This window comes from Phyllobates terribilis, unplaced genomic scaffold (assembly GCF_046119375.1).
Source record: "Phyllobates terribilis strain yellow unplaced genomic scaffold, ASM4611937v1 Scaffold_13__5_contigs__length_258822181, whole genome shotgun sequence".
Taxonomy (NCBI): Eukaryota; Metazoa; Chordata; class Amphibia; order Anura; family Dendrobatidae; genus Phyllobates; species Phyllobates terribilis.
In genome coordinates, this window is record NW_027362773.1 from 76,078,664 (window position 1) to 76,092,301 (window position 13,638).

Below are 13,638 nucleotides of genomic sequence, written 5' to 3' on the forward strand. Positions count from 1 at the left end.
AGGTCTATGGCAGTAAAGAGGATTCTTTCCGTATCGCCTGTGGCTTAGTGCAGTGTATTCCTGGTGGTCTAGGGCAGTGCATGGTATTAGATCTAGTATCTGTGGTGGTCTATGACAGTGAAATAATTAATGTAAGGATCCCTGGTGGTCTAGGGCAGTAAGGAGGATACTTCCAGTATCGCTTGTGGCTTAGGGGCGGGTAGTGTATCCCTGGTGGTCTAGGGCAGTACAAGTGCTCAGTGATGCCCCCAATGAATTTCCAGCCTAATTTCCATGTGGTTTGAAAGCTTGATTTCTCAGCACCGGATCATGGGACTACTACAATATCATATACAGCCGCAGCACGAGCTAAAGTGGTAAAATTATCCAGACAGGTTCCCTTTAACCCCTTAATGACAACCATTTTTTTTAAATTTTTTTTCATTTTTCCACTTTCATTTTTTCCTCCTCTTCTTCTAAGAGCCATAACTTTTTTTTATTGTTCCATCCACACAGTTGTCTTAGGGCTTTATTTTTTTGCAGGACGAGTTGCCGTTGTGAATGACGCCATTCTCTTTACCATATAAAGTCCTGAAAAATAGGAAAAAGAAATCCAAGTGATGTGAAATGGTGAAAAAATACATTTTCACCAGTGGGTTTTTTTTTTTGAGTTTTCTTTTTACTGTGTGTCATTGTATGGTAAAACATAACCAGGAAACCTTGAATCTCCGGGTGGGTGCGATTATGGAGATGTAAAACTTTATTTTTATTACTTTAGTGGCTTCAAAAAAACGTAATAAATTAGGTTTTTGTCGCCATCTTACGATACCTATAATTTTTAATATTTTTCTTATTTTTCATGTTACATGATACAATTTGGGGTACATATATTACTCCTTGACTATAATAAGCGATTAAGGAATTAATGAGCAGAAGCTCTGTGAATTTAATTTCCCGTACTTTACAACAGTCCTATTTATGCAAATCCCAAAGTACATATTTGCTCAATGAAGTCTGAAAAAAATATAAATATATTGCGAGCATCATTATAAATAAAAGAGATAGGATCTGCGCGGAGCACAATGCTGCTGTGTGCAAATGCTACATCCGTTCTCCTAACGTTCCTCATCCCCCAGGAAAGGGGCTGACAGAATAAATCCTGGAGAAAAAGAAAAAGAAAAAAGTTTGGAAGCCAAACCTGTGCTCTTCTGCCCCCTGCTGGTGCACATTTGCAACTTCATTATTCTTCAGTGAGCGTCATAAGTTTTTTTATTGTATTACTATTAATAATTATTAATGGTGCAGATGATAATTAAAATGTGCAAAAAAAAATGGACCTTCCAGTGAGCCAATGTGGCTGCCCAAGGGGGCCCAAAGAACAAAGCTTAAGCTGACCCCATAATTCGTTGGGCAGAGGTGTAATGTGAATCTCATGGGCCCCAATGCAAAAAATATCACAGGGCCCTCACCTACCATGAGATATTTATACTACTGGCACTTTCATATGAAGCAGAAGAACCTCTGGCCCCTCCAATCGCCGATCCCGGAGATCCTTCTGCTTCATAAGAGATTTGGCCGACATCTAAGATGACTTCTGGCCAGATATCCCCGAACATTAGATGGATCCCACTGGTTGCTGGTGCTGATGGCACTGCTGGACATTATGGAAAGCATGAGTGTCTTTCATCTGCTTTCTTGGCCGTCCACTGCGTCTGCGGTCCTCAACGTTACTCATTTCTTGGCGCTTCGCCAAAGGACCTTGAACAGCACATATAGAAATCCCAGTCTGCTGTGACATCTTTTCCTGGGAGACACCTTGCAGATGCAGTATAACTACCTTGTGTCTTGTTATTGTGCTCATTCTTGTCATGGTGTATGAACTGTGACGAGTAACTGTCTTCCACAACCTCACCTTTGTAGAACAGTTTGGCTCTTCCTCACCCGGTTGTAAGCGTCCGACACAGCGGCTTCTTTTTTCAGTTAATTATTGTGCTTCAGCCTAGGAGTGTATCCAACTCCATTCAAGATATTTAACGCTATCACAGCCATAGTAATGTGAAAACACATATATGGCTATGCGGAAATGGATGGTAACCATTCTTCACTGCTATGTTGTCACACACTATCTGTATAGTATTTTCAGTGTTTTATGGCTTTCTCTCCCTATCTCCATTGCTGAGCTGTGATCTGTGACATTCTTTGACTATGCAGGTTTGTCACAAAACTGCTGCTGCATTCCCTGCCTCTGCTTTTATACAGGCAGTAACAATAGTCCCTCATGATTGGCTGTGGATTGTTGGTATCTTCTGGTAAAACAGAAAAAAAAGAAACTGATGAAAATGGCCTGGTAAAAAACTATGGAAAGATTGAAAATAATTTGTCCATAGGGACATGTGAAACTAAGGTGCGTCCTGTAATTAGCATCATAGGTGTCTACAAATTTGTAATCACTCAGTCAATTATTTAAGGGGTGAAAAGTAGTCATTGTGCTGTTTGGTATCATGGTATGTACCGCACTGAGCAAGGAACAAAGAAAGCTAAGGAAAGACTTGTCTCAGGAGATTAAAAAGACAAATATTGACAAACATGTTAAAGGTGAAGGCTATAAGACGTCTCCAAACAGCTGCACATATTATCCAGAAGTTTAAGGTCTATGGGACTTTTGCCGACCTCCCTGGACGTGGCCGCAAGAGGAAAAGTGATGTCAAACTGAAGAGACGGATAATACGAATGGGAACCAAAGAGCCAGAAAAACTTTCAAAGAGATTAGCGGTAAAGTAGAAGTTCAAGGTCCATCAGTGTCAGGTCTCACCATCCTAGATCAGAGTAAGGTTCTGGCACTCAAAAAACACAATAGCATTGAGATCAAAGGTTATGTATGTCCTTTTATCGATGTACATACAGCAAAGTCCAATTTAAAGGAAGATTTCTGCCCAACGTTTCAACCCACACGGGTTTTCCTCAGGGGCTTCAGAAACTAGTTCCAAAGTATGTGAAAAAAACAGCAAAAAACAAAAGTATCAATAACAATGTACGTACATCATCGAAACAACATAGGTATATCTATAGAGAGTAAATATAGAATGTGAAACAGCAGACATTCCCCCCAAAAAGGACCCATAATGTGTCAATATTAAAGCTGTTTCATCATGAGAACTTGTAATCATAGATAATAATATATATACACACAGGGGTTGGTTAAGAGTAGCAAGGACCCCGGGCAGTTTAGAAGGCGCGGCCCCCCCCCAACCCTCCACACACCTGATGTATCACATGTCACATGATCTCCTGTGATAGATCATGTGATAGTTCACGTGAAATTAATTTGGCACAATATTAATTATAATAATTTTTTTTAGGCTGTGTGCCCACTATGCATTTTTTAAGTGCTTCCGCAGCGGCAATTCCGCTGCAGAAACGCTTAAAAAACGCTTGGTAGAAGGTCTGCCATGTTCCCCAATGATAATCCGCATCTGCTGTGCACATGCTGTGGAAATTTCCGCTGCGGATTATCATTGCGGAAAAATCCGCAGCACTACCAATTATTTTGCAGAAGCGCGGCGTTTTCGCCGCCATTGACTTGCATTGGAACGCATGGAATCCGCATCACTGCATCTGTACATGCAGAATCCATGCGTTTCAATGTGCGGATGGTACCTGGGTCTGGAGAAGAGGAGACTCTCCTCCGGACCCGGGTACCATAGAACCTGTAAAAAAAGAATAAAATAAAAAATAAATATCATACTTACCTTCTGATGGCTCCCGGTGTCTTTATCCGATGCGTCCTGGCTTGCCGGCAGATCGCGGTGGACTGAAGGACCTGCCGTGACGTCATTTAGTCATGTGACGGGTCACAAAACCGCTGACATCGGCAGGCCATCAGAGGGTAATTATATATTTATTTTTTATTTTTTACCATTCTTTTACGGTCACACTATATAAATCCAGGCTGTTTGCATGGATTTATATAGTGTGACCAAGTTGTCAAGCACTTTCCAAGTGATGCTAAAATTGCTTGTAAAGCGCTTGTCAACCCGCATGCGGAAATGCATGTGAAGAACGCTTCACATCCGCATGTCCCTGGCAGGAAAAACAGATGTAAAATCCGCATGTACAATCCGCATGTACAATCCGCATGCGTTTTTTCTGCCAGGGAGATGCAGAAACGCTCAAAAAAAGTCCGGAGCATTTCTGCATCGTGGGCACATAGCCTTACATTAATTGGATGACTTAATATTGAGCACACGTAGCTATTTATACACAGCAGGCCGCACGTAGCCATCTATACACGGCAGGAGGCCGCACGGCGCCATCTATGCACAGCAGGAGGCCGCACATAGCCATCTATACACAGCAGGAGGCCGCAAGTAGCCATCTATACACAGCAGGACGCCGCACATAGCCATCTATACACAGCAGGAGGCCGCACGTAACCATCTATACACGGCAGGAGGCCGCACGGCGCCATCTATACACAGCAGGAGGTCGCACGTAGCCATCTATACACAGCAGGAGGCCACACGTAGCCATCTATACACAGCAGGAGGCCACACATAGCCATCTATACACAGCAGGAGGCCGTACATAGCCATCTATACACAGCAGGAGGCCGCACGTAGCCATCTATACACAGCAGGAGGCCGCAAGTAGCCATCTATACACAGCAGGACGCCGCACATAGCCATCTATACACAGCAGGAGGCCGCATGTAGCCATCTATACACGGCAGGAGGCCGCACGGCGCCATCTACACACAGCAGGAGGCCGCACGTAGCCATCTATACACAGCAGGAGGCCACACGTAGCCATCTATACACAGCAGGAGGCCGCACATAGCCATCTATACACAGCAGGAGGCCGCACGTAGCCATCTATACACAGCTGGAGACCGCACATAGCCATCTATACACAGCAGGAGGCCGCACGTAGCCATCTATACACAGCAGGAGGCCGCACGTAGTCATCTATACACAGCAGGAGGCCGCACGCAGCCATCTATACACAACAGGAGGCCACACGTAGCCATCTATACACAGCAGGAGGCCACACGTAGCCATCTATACGCAGCAGGAGGCCGCACATAGCCATCTATACACAGCAGGAGGCCACACGTAGCCATTTATACACAGCAGGAGGCCGCACGTAGCCATCTATACACAGCAGGAGGCCGCACGTAGCCATCTATACACAGCAGGAGGCCACACGTAGCCATCTATAGACAGCAGGAGGCCGCACGTAGCCATCTATACACAGCAGGGGACCGCACGGTGCCATCTATACACAGCAGGAGGTCGCAAGTAGTCATCTATACACAGCAGGAGGCCACACGGTGCCATCAATACACAGCAGGAGGCCACACGTAGTCATCTATACACAGCAGGAGGCCGCACGGTGCCATCTATACACAGCAGGAGGCAACACGTAGCCATCTGTAGACAGCAGGAGGCCACACGTAGCCATCTATGCACAGCAGGGGACCGCACGGAGCCATCTATACACAGCAGGAGGCTGCACGTAGCCATCTATACACAGCAGGAGGCCGCACGTAGCCATCTATACACAGCGGGAGGCCGCACGGTGCCCCCCCCAGATACAGCGGGAGGCCGCACGCAGTCAGGCACACACAGAAACATATGCAGACATATACATACACGCATAAACACATTTGAAACACAAAAATACATATAAACAGACATCACACAATGATATCTGCCTGCACACACACACACACAATCACTCACTCAATCACACACGCACTCACTCACTCACCATCCCCTGGATCGGCTCCAGTCGTCCATCTCCTCTCCGGTGGTAAGTAGCAGTGCCGGGCGCGTACTGCGTGACGTCACACTAGCAGACACGGCCGCGCACAGGGCTGTGTCTCCTAGCTGTGATGCGGCCGGACCAGCACACAGGGAAGTTAACAGCAGCAGTGCTGGCCCAGCCGAAGAAGCAGCGGCCATGCGCCGCTGCTGAGGGAGCGGTCCAGGAGCCCCCCGCCTCTGACTGCCGGTATGTGCCGCGGAGCCGCACATATTATAATGAGGGAAATCTGGCCATGGGCCCCCCGGGGCCCCGGGCGGTAGCCCAGATTGCCCTCATTATAATCCGCCTATGTATACACACATGGGATAGGAGAAAAAGGTCAAAAGGCAAAATTTGTGATATCAGTGCATAGTGAAAATGAATATCGGTCATGATCCTATATTAATGTCATTGTGGTAATAGTCATATAAAAATTATAATACCCATATGAAGAGTTGAGAAGTATATGGTCAGAACTTGCTGCGACTAGTGAGTGTGGGATATCCTATAGTAAAAAAATTTATGATACTGGGGAAAAAACATAGGGTTTGTGGAAAATCAGGGATCTAGGGAAAAAATTTTTTATACATACCAAATGGTCAGTGAAATAGTAGAATATGGCCACAACCAGTATACTACACCGGGAGTTACCCTATGTAGCTGAAATGAGATAACACCCCACTAGGTGTCTATAGCATATAGTCCATATATCTAAAGTGTGAGGGTCCCTCAATGATTTACCTGTTTAATATAAGGAGCTTAGGAATGACAGGCAATGGTCATAGGGTAACTAGGGTAATTTTTGATTCTTGGCACCTACTGTGTCTAGTGAGCCCAGTCTTTCTATTTGGACTATTAGGTCGCACCATCCTGTCTTGGCCAAAGTGGACTTCATCGAAGACGACCGAGGATGAAACCACTGCTGAAAGCAAATCATAAAAAAAGCGAGGATGGAATTTGGCCAAGATGCACATTGACAAGCAACAAAGTTTCTGGGAGAACGTCTTGTGGACCGATGAGACAAAACTGGAGCTCTATGTTCACGGACGCAAAAATGAAGCAAAGAACAGAACATTGTACCTGCTGTGAAACATGGTGGAGGCTCTGTTATGTTCTGGGTCTGCTTTGCTGCATCTGGCACAGGGGGTCTTGAACTTGCGCAGGGTACAATGAAATCTCAAGATTATCAATTTATTCTGGAGCTGAATGTGCTGCCGAGTTCAGAAAATTCAGTCTGATCACAGGTCAGCAGGATAATAATGACTCAAAAACATAACTAAAGACATCAAAGAATGGCGAAGAGCAAAGCATCGGACTCTTCTGAAGAGGCTTCTCTGATCTACATCCTACAGAACATCTGTGGACGGAGCTGAGACCTGCAGTCTGGATATATATACAATGTATATACACGCACACAGATATTTCCCCATATACATGATGCCACCTAGTGGAGAAAAGAACATGAGTGCTACATTCTATTTGCTTATATGTCAAGCAAGTTCGGACCTCTATAATCCATTTAGACCTACTGAAGAAATGATAAAGACCACCACTAACATGTAAACCATCCTAGATAATATATTGATCATGTAGACCTCCAGGGATATTAGACATGGACCCATAACCTGAATATATCATGTATATTATCACTCCTTCATTATCTTGAACCACTAAGAATATTAGATTTAAATTGCTAAACCCATCTAGACCACCAGGAGTATGATAGAAATATTATCACTAACCCGAAAACAACCATTTGGGGACTATATGTCTTGGTTAACTAGTCCAAGGCAGGTCTGGCTTCTTCCTGCCCCACTATAGTTGACGGCAGATCTTGACCTGTCAATCAAAAAGATTAGGAAGGGAGGAGTCTAAGCCGACTAGGATCTTTCCTCAACTAGTTAGGCGAAACGCATAGACCCCGACTGTATTTGGGAATTAGTTTAATACTGTAGGAGTGCTAGTCTTGTCCTATGTTTTTGTCAGCACTATAGGTGATGGAACTTTCTTTCCCCTCATTTCCCAGTATACATTTGTGCGATAGTTTGTCTAAAGTGTATTCCCGCATCTCTGTTATGTCTATATGTAGCTTCACAGGAAGGAGAGCAGAAGCCGAGAGTCAAATACCGGCCTTTGCTTCCTGTAGAAAGACAGGCTCAGCATCTCTGCGGCTAGAGGAGGATTGCACTTGACAACAGGCAGCACAAAGCAAGTTACTCAGAATGGAAACCATAGTGGCCGGCACTTTGGAGGAATTTTTTTGGAGTTAAGACGCCATATTCTATAATTAATGTGATTTACAAATTGTTTCTTTATCACATTATCTTTCAAATGGGATCAAGAATTCTGAAAGCTCAGGAACCATTTAAAGTCTAAAATAATACACAGTCCCATAAACCACATGCCGAAGCTAAACTGAGAGCAAATAAAACAAGTGAGAAGTATGGAAGGAAATCTTTTTTTTTCCAAAATGAATTTGGTTACAAATATGCAGTAAATAATTTGCAAAATCTCCTTGCATTACACAAATTTTGCAATGTATTTGCCCCTTTGTGCTGCAAAAGTTGAAACTGCAAAAATCGATGGCAAGGCTTTATTGCCAGATGGTCGTGCCGCGAGGGGAACAAATTAAAGTTGGTGCAGACCTGGTGCTACAATGGAAGCTTGGCCTGACCGCTGCCCTCCTGTGAGCACCGCTCGTTTCCTAATTTGACATAAATCACATCTCGCTCCCATTCAGTTGAGTTTTCCTCTTCTCCAATACTTGGCAGCGGTGCCCAGACTGTGCCATTTGCATTTTGCCCTCTGCAGCAGGATATGTTAGATGCCTGGAAGGGACGTGAGGATCGGGAAGTGTTTGTTACTATGGCAAACACATCTTTACGAAGGATAATTGTTGGAGTTGCCACGTGGATGGCACTTATAGTTGCAATCAAAATTATTCACACCCCCCCCCCCCCAAGGAAAATCAGGTTTATTAGTAAAAGTTACAAACTTTCTGTGGTTTGCAATAAACCAAACGAGAACAATTAAAATGGCTCAAAACAATAAATACAATAAGTGTCTGCTCCAAATTCAGCATAAAATGCCACTTTTACTTTTTTTTGGACCACTCTTTTGGCAACCCAAGATTATTAGTGAGCTGGAGGCCATTGCCCATGGGGAATGAGTTAAGATAACTCAGGACAAGTGCCAGAAGCCAGTGTCTGGCTATATATCAAATCTGCAGCAGGTTATAACAGCCCTTGAGGCAGTAGGTCATAACTACCAGTGGGGCAGGTCATAACAGTCAGTGGGGCAGCAGGACATAACAGCTAGAATGGCAGCAGGTTATAATAGCCAGTGGGGCAGCAAGTTATATCAGCTAGAAGGGCAGCAAGTCATAACAGCTAATAGGGCAGCAGGTTATAAAAGCTAGAAGAGCAGCAGGTCATAACAGCTAGAAGGGCAGCAGGTCATAACAGCTAGAAGGGCAGCAGGTCATAACAGCCAATGGGGCAACAGGTCATAAAATCTCCTTCTAGCAGGAGGTCATAACAGCTAGAAGGACACCAGGTCATTACAGCCAACGGGGTAACAGGTCATAACAGCTAGAAGGGCAGCAGGTCATAACAGCTAGAAGGGCAGCAGGTCATAACAGCTAGAAGGGCAGCAGGTCATAACAGCCAATGGGGCAACAGGTCATAAAAGCTAGAAGGGCAGCAGGTCATAACAGCTAGAAGGATACCAGGTCATAACAGCCAAAGGGGTAACAGGTCATAAAAGGTAGAAGGGCAGCAAGTCATAACAGCTAGAAGGACACCAGGTCAAAACAGCCAGTAGGACAGCAGGTCATAAAAGGTAGAAGGGCAGCAAGTCATAACAGCTAGAAGGGCTCTACTATGCACTAAAGGTGCTTGTCATGAATAATTCTGAAACAGCTGGAGTCAGTAAAAGTTAAACCACTTGTTATATTAGCTGTATTGAGTTACTTCCAATGTTCTTGTTCCATTGGTTTATTACAGACAGCATTTTGTAAATTTTGTTAATAAACAGAATTTAGACCCTCATAATGTGGTCTATAATCTAGATATAGCCTTACGATAGTCCTCTGACCCAATTTTACATTTCTAAGATGATGGATCAGAGGTATAACTATAGGAGGTGCAGAGGCAGAAGTTGCATCCAGGATCTGGTTCCTGACAACTCAAAGTCTCCTCTGCCCCCAGTATTATATATGCAAGGTAGTCAGGGCTCAGGAACTTTAAGGTACACCTGTGCCCTGAACTTGTGTTGTTGGTGGATACACAAGACCAGATCCCTTTAAATGTACCCCTTGGTCCGTCCTTAAATGCATTGTGCCAGCTCTCCACTTAGCCGCCTGTCGATGTTCCCGGCTTTGTTGACCTTGTGTGATGGATGACAGTCGCAGCTGAGCTCCAGTTTGTATTGTTGGGTGGAGGTGACAGGTTGGAAATAATTTATAGATGAGCAAAGTTGATGCCAAAACTTGTAAAACTTTGGGCCACCATAAACTTGACAGAGAGCCAAGCAGCCTCTGAAAGAAAGAAAACATGACCTATGGGATTTTTTCCAGAACACTGTCACATTTAAGGTTTTGAAAAAATGGATCCTGGAGCTTTTGACTTCAAGATTGATCTCATCCAGAGGTTATGGCGCAGTTCACACTTCAATTGTTGTGAGGGAAAGTCTAGAGGCTGGAAAGTGTCTCAAAAGAGAAGAAAAACATGACCATCTCCATGTTCAGTGTTTCTGCTTCTTGCTTTAAACAGGACTTTCATCATAAATATATAATTTTTATTACCCGGTGTAAATGCCGCTGTTCTCCTGAATCCGGCGATGTTTTTCTTTTGTTCCTGCGCCTCTCCGTTCCTGAGATATAGCCCCTTATTTCCTGTATATAAATCCAGTCTTTTTAGCCAAGTGGGCGCAGTCATCATCTCTTTTCAGTGGGTGTTTTCTTCAGGACCACGCGCAGTTGGATAAAAGACTAGATTTATATACACGGAAGAGGCCATGTCTCAGGAACGGAGAGGCCCAAGACTTAGAAGTCTCCTCATTCTTGGACCCATTGAAGTGTCGGACGGCCTTCGTCCATTGCAACACCCACTGCCCTGCCTCCTATATTTTAATTTCCCGTAATAAAGAAGGATTTTTTTTATTGCCACCCCTTCATCTCTTCTGCTGGTTTAAGTCTCCTTATACTGGCATGCCAGACCTGGCATGTCACTTTCCACAAGGAGAAACCTTACCGCTTAAATCCCAGTCTTAGCCTCTCACACAGCCAAATCAGATCTCATACTTTGCACTGATGAGGGGTAAGATCCCGAAACACCGTGACTGCAAATTGAGATTCTGATTTGGCTTTTATCCTATGCCGTATTACAAGGCTCGTTATAGGGTCGATAATGACTTGTAGGGTTGCTACTTCCAATAGGTGGCGCTAGAGTTCATGTCCTCTTCGTCTCTGAAGAGACAATTTGCATATTTCATTTCCCAGAGGAGCATGCAAGGTGTTTCAGTCTCCTCATAGTGGCACGCCAGGCCAGGAATGTCACTCTTTCCTTAGAAACCCAACTGTTCAGTCTCCTCATAGTGGCACGCCAGGCCAGGAATGTCACTCTTTCCTTAGAAACCCAACTGTTCAATCGCTTAGATGCCACGGTCAGTAGTGACCACGGCATGTAGGTTGTTGTCCCACTATCTCCGCACCATGACCGGATATTGCTGCACTTTATCATCCCCGTGATGTTAGCCCTCCGCACTTTCACCTCTGTTCCCTCCGCTAAAGAGATATCTTCTGGAAAACGCCCAAAATGTGCACAAGCCAAGATGAATTCCTCGAGGGACGCCCTTTACAAAATTAGGTCCTTTTTGGGGGTCTTCTTATATTTTGGAACCTGAAAGCTTTGGATACCTTATAAAACAAAGCCTTCGAGGTGAGCTCTTAAAGGGATATTCCAAGAATTTAAAGTGATCATTTATTTATAGGACATTGAATGTGACTTAAAAAGATCCATCACCGTCACCCGCTTCCTCCTCGTGGCGGTGGCGGCACAAACATCACCAATACTAAAATGTACAAATAACAATGAAACAAAAATGTATATGATACGCTGTAACTTTGTAACAGATTTCTATTAAACCGGTAACGGAGCCGTCGTATATTCTGCTAAACCCACGATGCAAACACCGGACTAACAGCACCGGCCGCAATGGCACAAAGCCATCACCGTGTTCATAGAGATGACTTGGTATAGGAGCCGGACTTCACCAGAACATCCCGAAATATATGGGGTAAACGCCGTCACCAGCAAAGCCCACACAGAGGGGCGCTGGAGTGGCCAATGGTTTTCAGTCCTCGTTTCCTACAACGTGATCCACAAGCAATCAGAAATTTCAATTTATTGCCCTAGACCACCAGGGAATATAAAATTATCTCCCGTATTACCTTAGACCACTAGGGAACATTACTACGAAGCCTTTCACTACCCGAGACCACCAGGGAACATTACTGTGAAGCCTTTCACTACCCGAGACCACCAGAGAACATTACTACGATGCCTTTCACTACCCGAAACCACCAGGGAACATTACTACGATGCCTTTCACTACCCGAGACCACCAGGGAACTTTACTGTGAAGCCTTTCACTACCTGAGACCACCAGGGAACATTACTACGAAGCCTTTCACTACCCGAGACCACCAGGGAACTTTACTGTGAAGCCTTTCACTACCCGAGACCACCAGGGAACTTTACTGTGAAGCCTTTCACTACCCGAGACCACCAGGGAACTTTACTGTGAAGCCTTTCACTATCCGAGACCACCAGGGAACGTTACTATGAACCCTTTCACTGAGACCTCCTGGGAACTTTACTATGAACCCTTTCATTACACTGGACAAACAGGGAACATCACTACGAAGCCTTTCGCTAACCGAGACCACCAGGGAATGCTACTACGAAGTCTTTCTCTACCAGAGACCACCAGGGAACGTCACTAGGAAGCCTTTCGCTATCCGAGACCACCAGGGAGCATTACTACGAAGCCTTTCGCTATCCGAGACCACCAGGGAACATTACTACGAAGCCTTTCACTACCCGAGGCCACCAGGGAACTTTACGGTGAAGCCTTTCACTACCCGATACCACCAGGTGACTTTACTGTGAAGCCTTTCAGTACCGGAGACCACCAAGGAACATTACTACGAAGCCTTTCACTACCTGAGGCCACCAGGGAACTTTATGGTGAAGCCTTTCACTACCCGAGACCACCAGGGAACTTTACGGTGAAGCCTTTCACTACCCGAGACCACCAGGGGACTTTACGGTGAAGCCTTTCACTAACCGAAACCACCAGGGAACTTTACGGTGAAGCCTTTCACTACCCAAGACCACCAGGGGACTTTACTGTGAAGCCTTTCACTACCCGAGACCACCAGGGAACTTTACTGTGAAGCCTTTCACTACCCGAGACCACCAGGGAACTTTAGGGGTGAAGCCTTTCACTACCCGAGACCACCAGGGAACTTTACGGTGAAGCCTTTCACTACCCGAGACCACCAGGGGACTTTACTGTGAAGCCTTTCGCTACCCTAGAGCACCAAGGAGCGTTACAACAAAGTCTTTTGCTACCTGAGACCACCAGGGAGCGTTACTACGAAGTCTTTAGCTACCTGGGACCACCAGGGAACGTTACTACGAAGCCTTTCGCTACCCGAGATCACCAGGGAGCGTTACTATGCACAAAAACCCAACACTGTTTTTTCATTTTTTGATCAAAATTTTGTGAACCAAGCACCCTATATAATTCTCATTCACTATTGCTGTTTATTTACTGCAGGGTATTTGC